Consider the following 17,315-nt stretch of genomic DNA (forward strand, 5'->3'; position numbering starts at 1 on the left):
TGTATATCCATAAAGCTAAAAATAAGTCTATTTATTATTAATATCGTCATTATTATTTATTATTATTATTATTATTATTATTATTATTTTGAGACATGGTCTCATGTGGCCTAGGTTGACATTGAACTCACAATGTATCCAAGGTTGACTTTGAACTTCTGATCCATCTGCTGAGCACAGAGATTGAAGTAATGCCCCATCCTTCCTGGTTTATGTGTACTAGAAGTCTACAGTATACCTTTAAATTGGACACTTTAATTTGCTTACATTTGGTGTAATTGTTGATAGCCAAGAACTCAGGCCCTTGTTCCCTTTGTATTATGGTTGCTTTTCAACTCCATGCTTTTGCCTCTTTTCTTTTCTTGTCCCTCAAGTAATTTAGCCATGTTTATACTAATGTACTTTGGTTTCATTCCTATTATAATTTGTGCATCTTCTAGGTGTATTTCCTTTGTGTTTGTCCGAGTCTTAAATTGTAACAAATTATTTTGGAACCACTTAACTTTGCTTACACACAAACCTTTTTATTTTATGTCGATGAGATCATAACTTAAGTCTTTCAATAGTGTGCTCCTATCAAAGATCTTGGTGGCTGTTTATTTTAACACATTACTCTTATTCATTGAACTGTGCTGTACTTATGAACAGGCAGTTCTGCATTCTCTTGCAGTACATTTGATTGGATTTCATATTTCACAAAGGCACAGAATATGATATTTTTGTCAACTATTTTACCATAGCATTAAGCATAGGACAGAATGGTCATACTGTATATACTTATTGAATCAATAAATTGATAGCAATTGTAGTTTTATATAATAGGCTATTTAATGTTTATCTTCCCTTTGTAAGGGCAGGAAAACTATCTTTCCCACCAATGCATCCTCTGAACAGAGGGCTCAGAAAATCATCTTCCATTTTTGTATTGGATAAATGAATGAGTGAAAATGAATAAGAAGCCAGAAACTAGTAAAAAAGTCTAAGCTCCATCACAGCCTTGGGTTTTAATGTCCAAAGGCAATGTGAAACATCAGCTTTCTCCTGTGTCTTAATAGATAGCCAGAGCTTGACTCCAAAGTCAAAAGTAGAGCCATCATTTAAGTGTCCCAGAATGTGCAGGGAAGGTACATCTGAGAATGTTAGATACCTTTCCAATCTGCTCTGAAACTAATCTTCCAGGCAGTCTGTTTCTCTGCAGAGCCTTTGTAAGTCCTATGCTATGAGAAAGGGTCTGGGACATAATCCAGGATGGCTCCCTCCACCCAGCACTCCTAACAGATGCCAATTGACATGAAAACCAACCTGGTATGAAAATAAACACAAGGGCATAAAAGTGAGAGTGGTATGTGTTGGGGAACAGTCCAGGAGGAGAAGGAGGAGGAGTGGGCCTAGACATGGTCAAAACATGTTATATAAATATATGAAATTCTTAAAGAATAAATAATGATGTTGTTCAAAAAATAAATAAACTGTTCATAATGGCTAGGTTATGGAATCAACTTGGACTTCTAATAAGAGCAAATACATACACATACACATACATACACATACATGTATACATATACGTACTGGCTGGTATTGTGTCAACTTGACACTGCAAAGAGTTGAGGCTTGGCACCATGAAGACAGCCTATGAGAGGCTATTGGTGATGCCTCATTGCATCGGAAGACAGCAGTGTTTTAGAGATGCCAGTACCATGAGATGACTGCCAAGCACAGCAGCAGCAGTGGAGTACAGGGATCTGGAGTCTAGAGGATGAGGTGTGTGCTACAAAGGGCAGAGCTGGAGAGCTGGCCCAAGTACTTGGAGGAATCCAGAAAATTGTGAATGGATCCGAGACATTGGACTGTTGGAGTTTGATTTTGCTTTAGATTATGATTGTGTCATGATATTTTTAACTCTTGAAGGAAGTATTTTAGTGGAGCCCACAGTTAAGAGACTTTTAATTGTAAAATGACTTTAAATTTTAAAAGAGATTGGATATTTTAAAGGGATTGAAATTTTATGTATTTGCAAAGACCGTGGGACTTTTAAAGTTATTTAGATCTTGGGGATGAATAACAAAGTAAAGGTTGAGACTTTATAGTGATGTGTTTGTGTGTCAAGTTGACAAGGAGTCAATTGTATGGCTGGTTTTATGTCAACTTGATACAGACTGGAGTTATCACAGAGAAAGGAGCTTCAGGTGAGGAAATATCTCCCTCCATAAAATCCAACTGTAAGGCATTTTCTCAATTAGTGATCAAGGGGGGCAGGCCCCTTGTGGGTGGTGCCATCCCTGGGCTGGTAGTCTTGGGTTCTATAAGAAAGCAAGCTGAGCAAGCCAGAGGAAGCAAGTCACTAAGGAACATCCCTCCATGGCCTCTGCATCAGCTCCTGCTTCCTGACCTGCTTGAGTTCCAGACCTGACTTCCTTTGGTGATGAACAGCAGTTTGGAGGTATAAGCTGAATAAACCCTTTCCTCCCCAACTTTTTTCTTGGTCATGATGTTTGTGCAGGAAGAGAAATCCTGACTAAGACACATATACATATACAATATGTATATGTATGAAAATGCATCATGTGCATATACAGAATGATTTTTAGTGATAAAGATGTAGGAAGTTATGTCCTTTGTGGGAAAATGGATCCCTCTGGGGATAATCAATAAGTTGAATGAATCAGCTTAGTTTCAGAAAGATAAATATCATTTGTGGATCTTGAATTTTTATACAGACACATGAAATCATGTATGAACTGATAATATGTAAATGCATCATCTTGAAACAAAACTGTTTCAGGACAAAGGGGATTAATGGAGGTTGATAAATGTAGTAGTAGCTATGAGGGGGAATATTCTCCAGGTATATTATATTCTTGCATAAGCATGGCCTCTGTAATCCTGTGTAATGAGAAATAAATAAGGTTTGCTAGATGGCTCAGCAAGTAAAGGTGCTTGTGGTACAAGCATAGCTACCTGAGTTCGATCCCTGGAACCCACATAAAGGTGGAAGAAGAAAACTGTTTCCACAAAGTTGTACTCTGACCTCTGCAGGTGGTCTGTGGCATTTTCACCCCTCTGACAGGCATCATACACACATACATGCACACATTAATAATCTTTTTTTTTTTTTTTTTAGTTAAAAATAAGCAAGTAAACAGAGAGGGCTTGAGAAAGGGTGATTAGAGAGAACAAGCTTTGGTGACAGAAGGTAGGAGAGAAGACTGACCTGTGTGTGTGTGTGTCTGTAAGAGAGAGAGAAAGAGAGACAGACAGAGAGAGAGAGAGAGAGAGAGAGAGAGAGAGAGAGAGAGAGAGAGAGAGAGAAAGAGAGAGATTCTTTGTCCTAGGTATGTGGGGATAAGGCAGTGGTGGCTATGATTTTTGATGGTGTTTTGTTGTAAACACACTCACACCTAGAAACAATATATCCTCCCCCACTGCTTGATTTTGTTTTGTAAGTTCTTGCAGAAGGCTGTGATTCCATGAAAGATAGTCTGGATGCGTTGTGAACTGAGATGTTTCCAGGGTTCTTATATCATATTCACATGTGACAAATATTACTTTTTCCTTTTCTTCCTTCAAAATACTACAGCTTGAAAGAAACACCACGGTGCAGAGGGAACAATGGTTGAAGGAGAATCTCCAGTGAACGGACCAGCTTCCTGTCTCCTCCTCTAAGTGCAACCCTCTGATAGCAATGAAGACATCTAAAAAGACTCGTGTTCCCCTTCCTTTGGCTGCTAGATGATTGAAAGAGTGGACCCCAAGAACTGGAATCCCCACCCTCAGGAGTCTCTTGCAGAAACTTATCACACCACAAGAGACCTCACACACTTCTGATTGTTGTCAGATTACATTGTAGAAGACAATGGAGTTGAGACAATGGCAGGTGAGTGGTGTCCAGGACCACACCTTGACTAGGACTGCATAGAAATGCCTACCTTTTCCCCCTCTATTGAAACCTAAATTCATGTCAGGACCTTGAGGAGCCAGGACCTTGATGCAGAGCCAGGGAGTTAGTCATTGAGCTCTTTCTCTTCCCAATGTGGCTACATTGAAATGAATCTCCTTCCTCTGCTTTTCACTATTATCTGTCTCTCTAGTTGTCTACTGAGGGTGGGTGGCCAAGTCTGGCTTGATACAACTGTCAGGGCACAGACTGTGACCTTGGTAACTTTGTAACATAGGTAATCTGCTGAGTGTGTGTGCCCCATGTCAACTCTGAAACATAGGTATTCGGCTGAGATTGTCTGTGCCCCACATATTGTAGATACAAACACCAGGTCCCAAAATGTAAGGTTTCATTATGGTTAACCCAGGAAAAACTGATTTTGATGGGCATGGTACAGCAATAACTAAGGAGAAGATCTAAGGTCTCCCATGAAGATTGAACCATCTTGTCTACGTTTTGCTTTGAATTTATTTCCAAGGATAGCTATCCTGAATAGTTTCCCCTTTCCCATGTTGATACTTTCCTCCACAGTCCCCTCAGGGCATTGGTGCAGCTTCCTCTCTGACACACTGGTACTGTGTCCATAGTACCTCCTGTTTAAGCAAAGAGGAAGTGCTTAGGTTTAGGACTATCATACTATTACAATTCTTTCACTCTCGTATTTACGATTGCTATTTCCACATGAGAGTGAACCAGTGGTGCTTATTTCTCCTTATTCTTTTGACTGTGTAGTCAGATACTTTGTGCCAGCAACAATTCAAAGCCTGGGGAATTCAGTGGTTCACAATAACCAGTTCTTGCTCGTGTGGAATGTACAATATAGTGATGAAGCATTTTTCTCCTAAAATACCATTAACTTAAGAGTCATTTAATTAAAGTAAAACAATTACATAAATACTATTATGGGTGATTCTCAAATACGACAAAAAGCAATAAAGGTAATGTTTGTACAATTTAAATTAGAAGAGCCTGAGGTGCATTATAGAATCGATGTTAATTTCTTTCCTTTCTTCTTAAGGTAAGAGAACATTTGTTCTGTCTACTAATTTCCCAGGCACTCTCCTGATACCAAAAACAGCTAAAAGAAGATACATCTGCTGAGCTGAAAGTGCTTCTGACCAGGGAAGGAAAAAAGCCGACATATATTAGCATCATGACTACACAGCAGGCTGCTCGACCCCTTCTGGTGTGTGGACTGGGCAGCTTCCAGGAGGAAAGACATATGTCACTGTGAGGACAAATTTGAGACAAGTGAGCAGATGTGATATTCCAGGCAAAGGAGGTGTCATGAGAAACCCAACTGAATCACAGCGCAGATAATCGTAAGTGCTATTTATTATTTAATTTTTTTGTTTTATGTGTATGTGCACACAGTATATATGTGTGGAACACATTTGTGTGTGTGTGTGTGTGTGTGTTGGCCAAAGGTCGACCTTGAACCTTGTTTCTCAGGTGCTAGGCTAAGACAGTAGCATAGCATGAGAGCTATACTTACACCCTTATTGCCGACAAAGGCCCACGTGTAGAAGGCCCAGTGCCTGACCCATCAACTGCTGAGGGGAGATGATACACTTAAGAGGTGGTGCTTCATTAGGCCCCTCAAAGAGTTACCAAGACCCTCAGTCTGCCCACCTTCTCTTTGTTCCCAGTGTGATGGAAACGGGTTACTCTCCCATGTGCTTCTAATGTAAGGTCTTGCCTCTCCATGGTTCACAGAACAATGGGCCAATTGGTCATGAAGCTGTAACCCCATGTTACAGCTCCCAACCCATGTTGCACACAGCTAATGGCAGAGACAGGTACTGGCAATCTGAGAGGACAGTAGATTACTGTACCTTGCACACACGAGCCTCTGTGGGCAATGAAGTTGTAAAGTGGATTCCTTTTAAATGATTGTCTTTCATTTCAACTCCAGCAGGCAGATTATAAGGGAGAAGGTAGGGACAAAAGCTGTCTATCATTCTGGATCCCAGGCTTGCCCTTCTGCTCTGGGGTCAGCCATGTTTCTAAGACTTATGACATTGGTGCCTTTTGTCATTCTTCTTTACACTTTCCCCTCATTCTGTAGATACCTACAGACATGTCTTGAAAGGCCGAGTTTAATTAAACTCTCTTCCTTTTCTTAGTCTTTCTTTTTTCCCATTTTGTGTGTGTGTGCATGTGTGTTTGTGTTGCCTTGGGACATATGTGGAGGTCAAAAGATGAGTTGCAAGAGTCAGTTTTTTCCTTCTGCCATACGGGTTCTAGGGATTAAACTCTGGTTGTCAGGCTTGGCAGCAAACACCTTATCTACAGAGTCATCTCTCTTATCCTGATTTAGTTTTTTTCTGCTATCAGCCTTGTTTTTCTTCATGGGCATCTGAGCATCAGAACAAATAAACCATTAGCAGTGTGCACATGCTAAGCTAGTAGTGACATGTCCATGCTGACTCTTTTCTACAATACGGAGTATAAGAGTGTCTTATAAAACAGACTATGCATGCGCTCTTTTCTGACCTTTCTGTGAAACTTCCAACACTGAGACAAGACTTCTCTTTTTAAAGTCAGCCATTCTGGACATTTTGTTACAGGTAGAAAGCTCACTAACACACCAAGAGAGAAATTAATACACTGATGTGCTCTGTCATTTCGTTGCAATTTCTATGCTCAGGGCCAATAGATAACAATCAGGCTATAGCTGGCACTGTGCTCAGTAGGTTCTTCATGGTGGTTCTTCCATTGTGTTACATTGCTGTGCTATAAGACTGACCTGACTTCCCTGGGGACATCCCTGTGCAAGTTTCTTAGTGACTATGCTATATTCTTCCATTGTTCATACACAGAAGGTGTTTGGTTGTTTTAATTTTCTGAGATGGGGGTCTCCTGTACCTCAGGTTGTCCTCAAACTTGCTATATGGCTGAGGATCCTCCTGCCTCTACCTCCCGTGTTCTGGAATTAGCAGTATGTATCCTCTATGCCTGATTTTATGAGGTGGATGAAATTGAACCCATGGCTTTGGCATAGTAGACAAGCATTCTGATAACTGAGCTACTTCCCAAATTCCTAAATATAAGTTTGTAAGAGGCTACTGTCACTTCTTACTTATGCTCAGATGACCTTTTACAGTGACTTCCCCCTTTCACTTTCCAAAATGGGCCTCCTGGCAACACCAGGCCTTGGTTGCAACAGGCAGCTTCAGCAGGGGCACCTTTCCCTCATAGCTTTGTTTCAGCCCACACCTGGCATTGCAGGGCGGAGGTTCTTTGCTATGTTTTTTTTTTTTCCCTCTTCTGAGAGGCAGATTATTACTATACTAAATGCCTTGAGCAAAACTTAATTTATCCTACTGATTCGCATCTGCAGAACGAGTGCTAATGGGAAGAGCAGTTTGAAATGAAGTAGAAATGCAGGCTCACACTGTTTTAAAAAAAGGAGAAAGAAATGGGCTGACACCGTTCCTCAGTATGAGGAGATTAAGAAGGTTTTAATTATCTCACCTGGCTTTTGTTATTTTCTTTATTCTCACTCCCTGCTGTTTCCCCATCTAACCTTCTCCCACCAATGTGGTCTCATGCAATCAGACAAGATCATCCGAATTTTCCCCTTTTGGAAAGTTGAAGGGCCCCCAGGTTAAAAAGTAAAAATCACAGTTCAATATGTTCATAACTCCGTGCTGACAACCGAGAAAGCTTAAGCTGCAATGCTCACTCATGTATGAATGCCAATATTAACGGAAGGCTCGGGTCTGAAGATGGTACACTTTTTTTTTTTGAATAAAGTAAATGGGTTTCTAATGTGCTCTGGATAGATGTGGTTATTGAAAGCATCAGTGTCGTATCAGGAAGGGTAATCTCAAACATATTCTTTGGTGGGAGCCAGCTGCCTGAACACAAAGATGTGATGTTGGGGTCACAGCAACCTCTTTTATTCAACTGAAATGGATCTATGCCCCAACACAAAGACAGCATGTCCTTCTTCTCTTGGCTTTCATTCTAACTTGTTTGTGTTTGCTGTCTTCTTCCGTGGAGAGCTCTGTGGGACCCAACAGGAAGCAGAATATTTCCATAGGCCTTTTCCCTTTTTGTTATCTGAAAACCTCCTGTGAGAAGGACTGGGAAGCAAGGACTCATTTAAAGTAAAGCTTGAAGGGGAAGAAAGTGATAAAACATTGCAAGGGGCCAACCAGGGAACTTGAGTCTGTTACTGCACATCCAGCAGGCAAGGAGCAGAAGGGAGATGGAGGCATCTTGGCCTTCTTGGTGCTGAGGGGATGGATGTCTCAGCAATTAGGAGGTGGGGTGGGTGAAGAGCCAGAAAGGAGGCTTGCAGATTGCTTTCCTCAGTGTCAGGACGCCAGGGTTCCCCCTCTGTCACTTCTTCTGAGTGGAAAGACCCCATGGATTCTGCTATATCCCTCTTGAGTGGAGACACCCTGACAGTTTCCTACCTTCTCTGCTCCTGCTGAGTGCAGAGACCCTGAGGTCCCCCTCTGTTGTTTCTGCTGAGTCCTCACTGCTGCTTTAGTTCAGGACCATGGGACACACTGAAATGAGGAGACACAGTGGGTAAGAGGGTGTACTTGGCCTTAAGTAGTGGTACAGACCTGTTGTCCCAGCACTAGGAAGGCTGAGTCGAGGGAGATCACAACTTCAAAGTCAACATGGGCTCCAAAGCCAGACTCTGTCTCCAAAACCAAAACAAACCAACCAACCAATCACACACACACACACACACACACACACACACACACACACACACCAAACTGCTACAATAACAAAAAGACATATCAGCCACTAAGGAAAAAGTATAGATATAGACTAAGGGACCTCATACCTGCTATTGAGAATATTACTCCAGCCTCTGTAGAAACTGCTATGGAGGTTTCTCAAAAAAGAAAGAAAGGAAAAGGAAGAAGGAAAGAAAGAAAGAAAGAAAGAAAGAAAGAAAGAAAGAAAGAAAGAAAGAAAGAAAGAAAGAAAGAAAGAAAGAAAGAAAGAAGAGANGAAAGAAAGAAAGAAAGAAAGAAAGAAAGAAAGAAAGAAAGAAAGAAAGAAAGAAAGAAAGAAAGAAAGAAAGAAAGAAGAGAGAAAGAACAAAAAGGAAATAGGTGATTGAAATGACCCAGCTATATACCACGCCTGGATACTTATGAAGGACACCAAGTTTATATACTGTAGAGACACTTGCTCTATTCACAACATCTAAATTATAGAACCAACCTAAGTGTCAAACATCAGAGGGATAGATAAGGAAAAGCAGTGTGTGGGCACAATGCAATTTTATTCAGGCATAAAGAAAAATAAAGCTTGGTCATTTGCAGGCAAATAGATACAGTTGGAGATAATCATGTTAAGTGAATCAAGCCAGTCTCACACAAATATTGTATGTTCTCTCTTAATTGTGGATCCCAGATTTATATAGCTACATAAATTATATACACACAGATTAAATGAGTAGATGTGAAATTGTCTAGGGGAACAAGGCAAGCTGATAGGAGGAGGGCAGGTGAGAGAAGGAAGGGCAGGGGATATGCTCAACACACAATACATACCAGTAAGGAAAAACTTAAAAGTGCATTGCCCTAAGATAAGAGGAGCCTGGGAAGACAGTGAAGGTCCTGGCCCCAGAGATCCTATCGAACCTGGGAACAAGATGGCCTTCTTCTGGGATAAGCTTTGCCTGTCAACGTGTAGCTGGAACACATCTTAAAAGATCCAGCACGCAGCATCCTGTGTCGAGTGTTTGACAGCTAAACACAAGACCCCAAACTATGCTTGGGTTCTCTGTTCTATTGAGGAGCACTCTGATAGAAGCAGGGGATGCTAAGTACATTGTTATCAATCTAACCCTTGTACATGAACATCCCATGGACCAGAGAAACCAGGATCACATTAGGACCCACCTATCTTGTGGCATTGAGCCTAGTGAACATGGCAAGCTGTCATCAGCAGAACCAAGTATCTGAGCAAAGGAGACTGGCAACCTATGCTCAGCTCAGGGGAGCTGTGTGCGGACATGCTGTGAGACAGAGAAATACATATCCCACCTTGGACAAGTGCTAGCCAGAATAGAGAGAGATGAGTTTCCATGGTTTTTGTGTTACCCCTGGCAGCTGGGTTTGGCTTCCTTGGTCTTTGTTGGTCATAGTGGTCCTGCCATTTGGGAAGAATCAAGGCAATTCATTTCCAGAATCCTGGCAGAAACTGTTGGCTTCCAGCTGACATCAGGGACTAGAGGATTTGGCTGGCTACAGAAGGCTGCCTGGATGATCCTGTTATCAGGTGAACACAGGTAAGCAACGCAAGTCAATAACATGCAAATCAAGGGAGTGCCTGTGATCAGATTAACTTCTCAGAGCTCTTTGAAAGCAAATCCAGTGCAGCTAACCCTTGTGCTGAATGTATGAAGAGTCCCCTGGGCTCTGTCCAAAGCAAAGAAATCAGGTCTATCTAGTGAGCTGTGGAAATGAGGATGGAGCTTACTCATCTATGTGGAAACAGGCAACACCACTCTGAGGACTCAATATGGGTCTTAAAGACATGGCACTATTTCCCTCTATCTGACATGAGATATCTCTCTCTCTCTCTCTCTCTCTCTCTCTCTCTCTCTCTCTCTCTCTCTCTCTCTCTCTCACACACACACACACACACACAATGTACAACTGGAAAAAAAATAATGACCTTTTATGCTTGATTGTAAACACTGACATGTAGTCAGTCAGCAACCTGAACAAGTTCATCCTGGCTGAGAGGTTTTCAATGGTCTGAGTGTATGAACCCAGTGGTAGCTAGTTCTTTGGAGGAAAGCAAACCTCAGGAGACTTGAGATCATAGCATGTCTCTGCTTTCCAAGTACTAGGAATTCAGGCATGCACCATACCTGTGTATGCATACCTATTTATGCATACCTAGTTTATGCAGTTCTGGAAACTGGACCTAGAATTTCATGCAATGCTAGGGAAGCACCTCACCGGAGAGCTACATCCTCACCAGTGTGTCCCTTCTTAAGAAACCAGATCCCATCCTCGTACAGAGTGGCTCTTAGTTTACCTCCATGTCATTGACCCTTAGGAAGCATGCCCTTATCATAGGTGCTCAACTCCCCAGTAAATCAACTTTATTTATGTTCATTTACATGTAAGTGTGTGAAGCTGTGAAGATAGTGTTGGATGCCCTGGAGGTGGAGGTAGAGGCTTTGGGGGTGCTGGGAAACAAGCTCAGGTCCTCTGCAAGGTCAGTTAGTGCTTTTAACCCTAAAGCCATTTCTTTAGTTCCAGAGACCCCAATTTTAAACATCTGTGCCCTGGAGCACAACACAGTACTTGTCAAGATCAAATCCAAGGTTGATGTACTACACTCTTGGATGGCAATAAAAACATACATGCCTCATACATTCATGTTCCTATAATATCCCTCAAGCCAGCATGAATGTGACATTGAGTTGGTCCATGTTAATCTGTCAGTGCTGGCAGTTACATATGACTGATAGCCAGCTGCTGACATCATCACTCCCATAACTACTAGAAGAACACAGACTTCTTTGAGCTCTTCTGTGTACCCCCTATGATCTTGGGATAGTCATAAACATCTCTACTTTATTGTCCTCACCTGGGTACTATTTACTACATGGTATTCATTTTATTGTCACAATATTGTTTAAAAAAGGGGGGGATTAATTGAAATAAAAGCAAAGTGTTTAGAAGGGTTCTGGCAGATAAAAATCATGACTCACCTTGTGTCTGTCTATGTATGTGCCTCTGTGGGTGTGTGTGACTGTCAGTATCTGTGTTCAAGTGTACACAGGTGTATTGAGCCATTCAAGTACTCTTGAGGCCAGATGTAAATGTCTCCTGTTGAACTTGGAACTCACTCATTCAGCTAGACTGGTTGGCCAGAAAGCCCTAAGGGTCTTGCTGTTTCTGTCTCCTGGGGTGTACTGGCTGGTTTTGTGTCAACTTGACACAGGCTGGAGTTATCACAGAGAAAGGAGCTTCAGGTGAGGAAATGCCTCCCTCCATAAAATCCAACTGTAAGGCATTTTCTCAGTTAGTGATCAAGGAGGGAGGGGAGCAAGCCAGGGGAAGCAAGTCAGTAAGCAATATCCCTCCATGGCCTCTGCATCAGCTCCTGCTTCCTGACCTGCTTGAGTTCCAGTCCTGACTTCCTTTGGTGACCAACTGCAATGTGGAAATGTAAGCTGAGTAAACCCTTTCTTCCCCAATTTGCTTTTTAGTCATGATGTTTTGTCCAGGAATAGAAACACTGACTAAGACACAGGGCTAGGATTACAAGTATATACCACCATGCCTACTGCCTATCTTTTTATTTGGATGCTGGGTCTCTAAACTCAGATCCTCATCCTTGTATAACAAGCACTGTCCCAATTTAGTCATTTCCCCAGCTCACGCTGATCCTATTTTAATGAAGCAATATCAAGCCAATATGATATGGGAGGAAGCAAAGAGGTCATTTGTGGAGAATATTATGCTCAAAAAAAAAAAGATGTCAAATGCAGATGGTTAACATACATTGAAATGGAGGTAAACATACAATCATAGACACACCAGCAAGTTTGATAAATTATTGATGCACTTTAAGCTATGAATTATTGACTTTTAAAATTATCACCATCTTTAAGAGAGTTGTGTTGGCATATCTCAGTGCTCAGAACATTCAGATCTCCAAAAAATGTACTTCTAGTCAAAGCTCCTTGGTCTCCAAAAGGCTGCAAAGAAGGTGACAGCTAAAAGCCATTAACTCTTTATGCTTTCTTTGTTGAAAATACAATGGGAGAAAGATACTGAAAGGCAAAACTAGAAGAGTAGTTCCTTCTTAGAGTTCTTTCTTTGGAAGTTGAGTGTGTCTGTGTGTGTGTGTGTGTGTGTGTGTGTGTGTGTGTGTGTGTGTTTGTGTGTGTGTGTTCTTGTAAATGAATTCTAAGGGGACCAGAGCCAATCTCAAGTGTTGCTCATTAGGTGCTACCATCTTGCTTCTTGAGATGGGGGTCTCTCATTAGCCTAGAGTTCACTGAGTACTCTAGGCTGACAGGCCAGAGAGCCTTGGAGATATATTTATCTCCATTTCTCCAGCTGGATTACAGGCACATGACAGCATGCTTGGAGATCAAACTCAGGTCCTCATGTTTGCATGACAAGCACTTTACCACTGAACAATCTTCATAGTTAACCTTCTTAGAGTGGTTCATATTCCTAAATAGAAAATTTCTGGCTCTAGTTATCTGCTGTGCTCAGGTTTAGGGGTCTCTGTCATATGTAACATTAAATAGCACATCTCTCTTTGTGCTCAAAACATGCAACCTTGAGCTCGTTTTCAATGTAGCAAAGCACTGTGCTCAGGAAAAAAAAAATCTTGGGGTCTGCATATGCTCTGTGTCTCCAGATAGTCCAAATGTAATCAAACTAAAACGTCTTAGAAAGTAAAGGCCTGCTTACAGAGCATTTCAAAGGCTATCCCCAAAAAGTCACTTCCATCACTGACCTTTAACAATATGAGCATCAGTAAGAGTGTCTACTGAGTCTTGCACAGAGGGAGTGGGTATCTTGGGATCAAGAACAATAAACTTTGCAAATGACTAGAGTTCCATTTTCAAGGTAGCCATTAGAGGCCTGAGAACTGAATGTGTGGACCATTAACTAAGGGTCAATTTTTATTAATCTCATTCCAAGTTTCATTTCATGTTCCTGAAGTTGTTATACTTTCTCTTGCTTTTTAAAAACCAGCTCCTTTGATTCATAGGCAATATACGTCAGCAATTATACATGTAAAACTCAATGGGGTTTATCTTTTTTTTCCCCCCAGCAGTGCCAGGAGATTGGACCTAAGGCTCTCCATATGCTAAGCAAACGCTAACACTGAGCCACATCCCATGGCATATTTCTGATTTCTATTTTGAAACACAGTCTCACTAAGCTGTCCAGGCTGTTCTTAAATTCACTCTGTAACCCAATTAGAGGGCTTGAATACGCAATCCTCCTGCTTCAACTATCTGAGTAACTGCGATGATAGAGTTGTGTCACGTGTTCAGCTAAGTTCTACTAACCCTGAGTTTAGATAACTAAGTTAGATAAAGCTATTAACTCCCACTACCCCAGGATATCTAGACTATACTTATCACTTTGAAAAAGTTCCCTGCTGCCTTACTTCCTTTTCTGGGGTTTCATAGGCTCACTAGGTCATTTCTTTCTAGCCTTGCTCACTTAGAATAAATCCCTTTGAGGTTTGTCTGTGTGGTTTGGCTCAGTGTAGTTTCTCCCACCAGTTGTGCAGTAGTAATTCTGTCATGTGACACTATAGATATCAAAAATCTAGGTTGTTTCTAAATTGGGACTGTTACAAATAAATCTGCCAGAAACATTAGTTTACAAGTTTAGGTGCGAATCTTTTCCTTTTTTTCCTTAAGGAAATATGGAAACCGGAGGAAGCTCCCCTGACTCCACAGCATCTCTACCTTTAACATTTTGAGAAACTGTGAAATTGTTTTCCAAAAGCATTGTGACATTTTGCTTTCCTCAACAAGGTATGATACTCTACCCTCTCAAGTCCTTGTATCACTTGGTGCTGTGGCCAACTGGATGAGAGAATGTTCTGGTGTGTGTGGTCATCCCTGGGGTAATACTGTATTGCCCTGGTTAATCATCTGGGCATGTGCTCCTGTTATTTGGCACGCATATATCTTCTTTGGTGAAGTATCTTGTTAAAAAATCTTTCTCCCTTAAAGCATAGACAGCACATCTTCCCCCATCTGATTTGCATGAGCTCTTTGACAGTCTTGTGATCATCCTGTTTCTAGGTGTTCAGCGTATCTTACCATCGTTTGCCACTACAACCAGCCCCTTTTAATGCTACCCATATAGGTTATGCAAACATTCTTCCTAGTTCCCATCCTGGAGGACTTTACACGGTCATACCAATGTATTTCAAAAACAAACATCTTTAGCTTTGTATAAAGTCTAATTTACCCAACTGTTTTTCTATAGTTTATAATTTTTATGTCTTAAGAAATGTTTGCCAATCCATGTTAAAAAGATGGTTTCATGTTTTCATCTAATCATTTCCTAGGTTTGACTTTCATTTATGTCTATGACCCATTTGAGTTCCTTTGATGTGTGATATGAGGAAAGGGCCAAAGCTTTTGTGTGCCAGCATGTAGCTGTTCCAATGGATTTGTTGGAAGAAGGATGTTCTGTCCCTTAATCAAGCTTTGGGCATTTTGTAAAAACTAAGACACAATAAGCATGGGTCTGCATCTGTGCTACAGGCTGGTAAGCTGACCTTACCACTTTATACTTACATGTGATGCTCTAGCTTTATAATAAGAATGATCCCTGACAGCCTGGGTCATCTTTGACGTCCAACTTTGTTCTTTTATCAAATTGTTATAGGAATCTAAGTATTTCATAATACAATAAGCATTTTAAGATCAGCTTGTCAAATTCTCTTGTTTGGTTGTTGTTGTTTTTAACCCTTTTTTATTTATGTCTGTGCTTATAAGTGCAAGTGCCCAAGTTGGCTAGAAGAGGGTATTGGATACTAGAACTAGACTTATAAGTGCTTGTGGGCTGCCTCGTGTTGATGTTAGAAATTAAAGGGTTCTCTATAAGAGTGACATAAACTTTTAACCACTGAACCATTTGTCCAGTCCTATAGAGACACCGAGACAGGGAGAGACTGAAAGAGAGAGACAGGGAGATAGAAAGAGACAGAGAGACACACAGAGACAGACAGACAGACAGACAGACAGACACACACACACACACAGAGAGAGAGAGAGAGAGAGAGAGAGAGAGAGAGAGAGAGAGAGAGAGAAAGAGAANAGAGAGAGAGAGAGAGAGAGAGAGAGAGAGAGAGAGAGAGAGAGAGAGAGAAAGAGAACTTCCATTGATTGAAATTGCATTGAATCCACTGGCAGCCATGAAATTGTTCCTTGTATGCACCACAATGGGGGGGCAGATGGGGAACATAAGGGACACAATGTCCAGCAACAGCTCTGAAAGCTATTGTTTCCTGTCCAGAAGCCCATCCCCTGCCCTCAAAAACACTGTACAGTTCCTAGTGTATGGCCAGAATGTTTGTACCTATGGGGTTAGAGAGGCGGTCCTAAATCATACTTCTTAGACACTGAAAACGCCTTTTCTGACCAAATTAAGATTAAGAAATCAAGACATCTGCCAGCCAGTAGAGCCTTCTTAGACAGCCTGTCAGGCTAAAAAGGTGCTACCCAGCCTTCTTTTGGTCTCTTTTACTTGGGTTCACATTTGCCATCCAATTTGATGCCTTCCCCCATTCTCCTGGATTCCTCTATAATTCTTTGCTCTCATACAACTTCTTTCATAAAAACCTTTCCATTTAACCTGTCTTGATAGTCTTGTGATCTAGAGTAATATAATTAGATATCAGGAGTGTGTTGAGGATGTAGCTCCATGGGTAGAATACCTACCAAGCATGCATGAACCCCTGGGTTCCTCATCCTAGAACTCCATAAACCTGCCATGATGGTACATGTCTATAATCCATGTACTTGAGAAGTAGAGTCAGGGGTTTCAGAAGTTAAAGGTCATCCTCACCTACATTGTGAGTTCAAAGCCTGGACTTTTAGAACCCTGTCTCAAAGCAAACAAACAAAAACCCAAGCTTGGCAGAAATGGTAAACCACATGTCTAGATTCCCCCTAGCATGTGGAAAGAGAAGGAAGAGAAAGAATGAACATGAGAGCTATGCCAAAATAAATTTTTATTTACCAAAATGGAACACTGGGTGGGCCGGGCTATGGTTTGCTGACAAAAACCAGCTGAGGTTCTGTTTAGGGCCCATGGTTTAGAAAGAAGAAAGGAGAGGAAACATCCTTGTAAAATCACCCTGCTGCTCCTGCTGCTCCTGCTGCTCCTGCTGCTCCTGCTGCTCCTGCTGCTCCTGCTGCTCCTGCTGCTCCTGCTGTTCCTGTGCCTCCTGTTGCTCCTGCTACTCCTGCTGTTTCTGCTGCTCCTTCTGTGTCTTCTGCTCCTGCTGTTTCTGCTGTTTCTGCTATTCCTGCTGCTCCTGCTACTTCTGCTCCTGCTGCTGTTCCTGTTGCTCCTGCTACTCCTGCTGCTCCTGCTTCTCCTGCTTCTCCTGCTGCTCCTGCTGCTGCTCCTGCTCTTCCTTCTCAGTTCCTGCTCCCCCTGCTGCAAGCATGAGCTGATTCTCAGGCACTTTGCATCAAAGGTAGCTGAATCCAAACTGACCCTGTGAGAGTTCTCCAAAGTAACCTCCAGCTGTTTCAGCAGTGCGGTCACATGTTGAACAAAGGGACAAAACAGACATAGATATTCTGAAAAGTGATTGGCTGCAGTCTAAAACACACAAAGCCTTGTCCTTTTGGTCCCTTGCTGCAGAGGGATCA

Source organism: Mus caroli, chromosome 8 (assembly GCF_900094665.2).
Source record: "Mus caroli chromosome 8, CAROLI_EIJ_v1.1, whole genome shotgun sequence".
Lineage (NCBI taxonomy): Eukaryota > Metazoa > Chordata > Mammalia > Rodentia > Muridae > Mus > Mus caroli.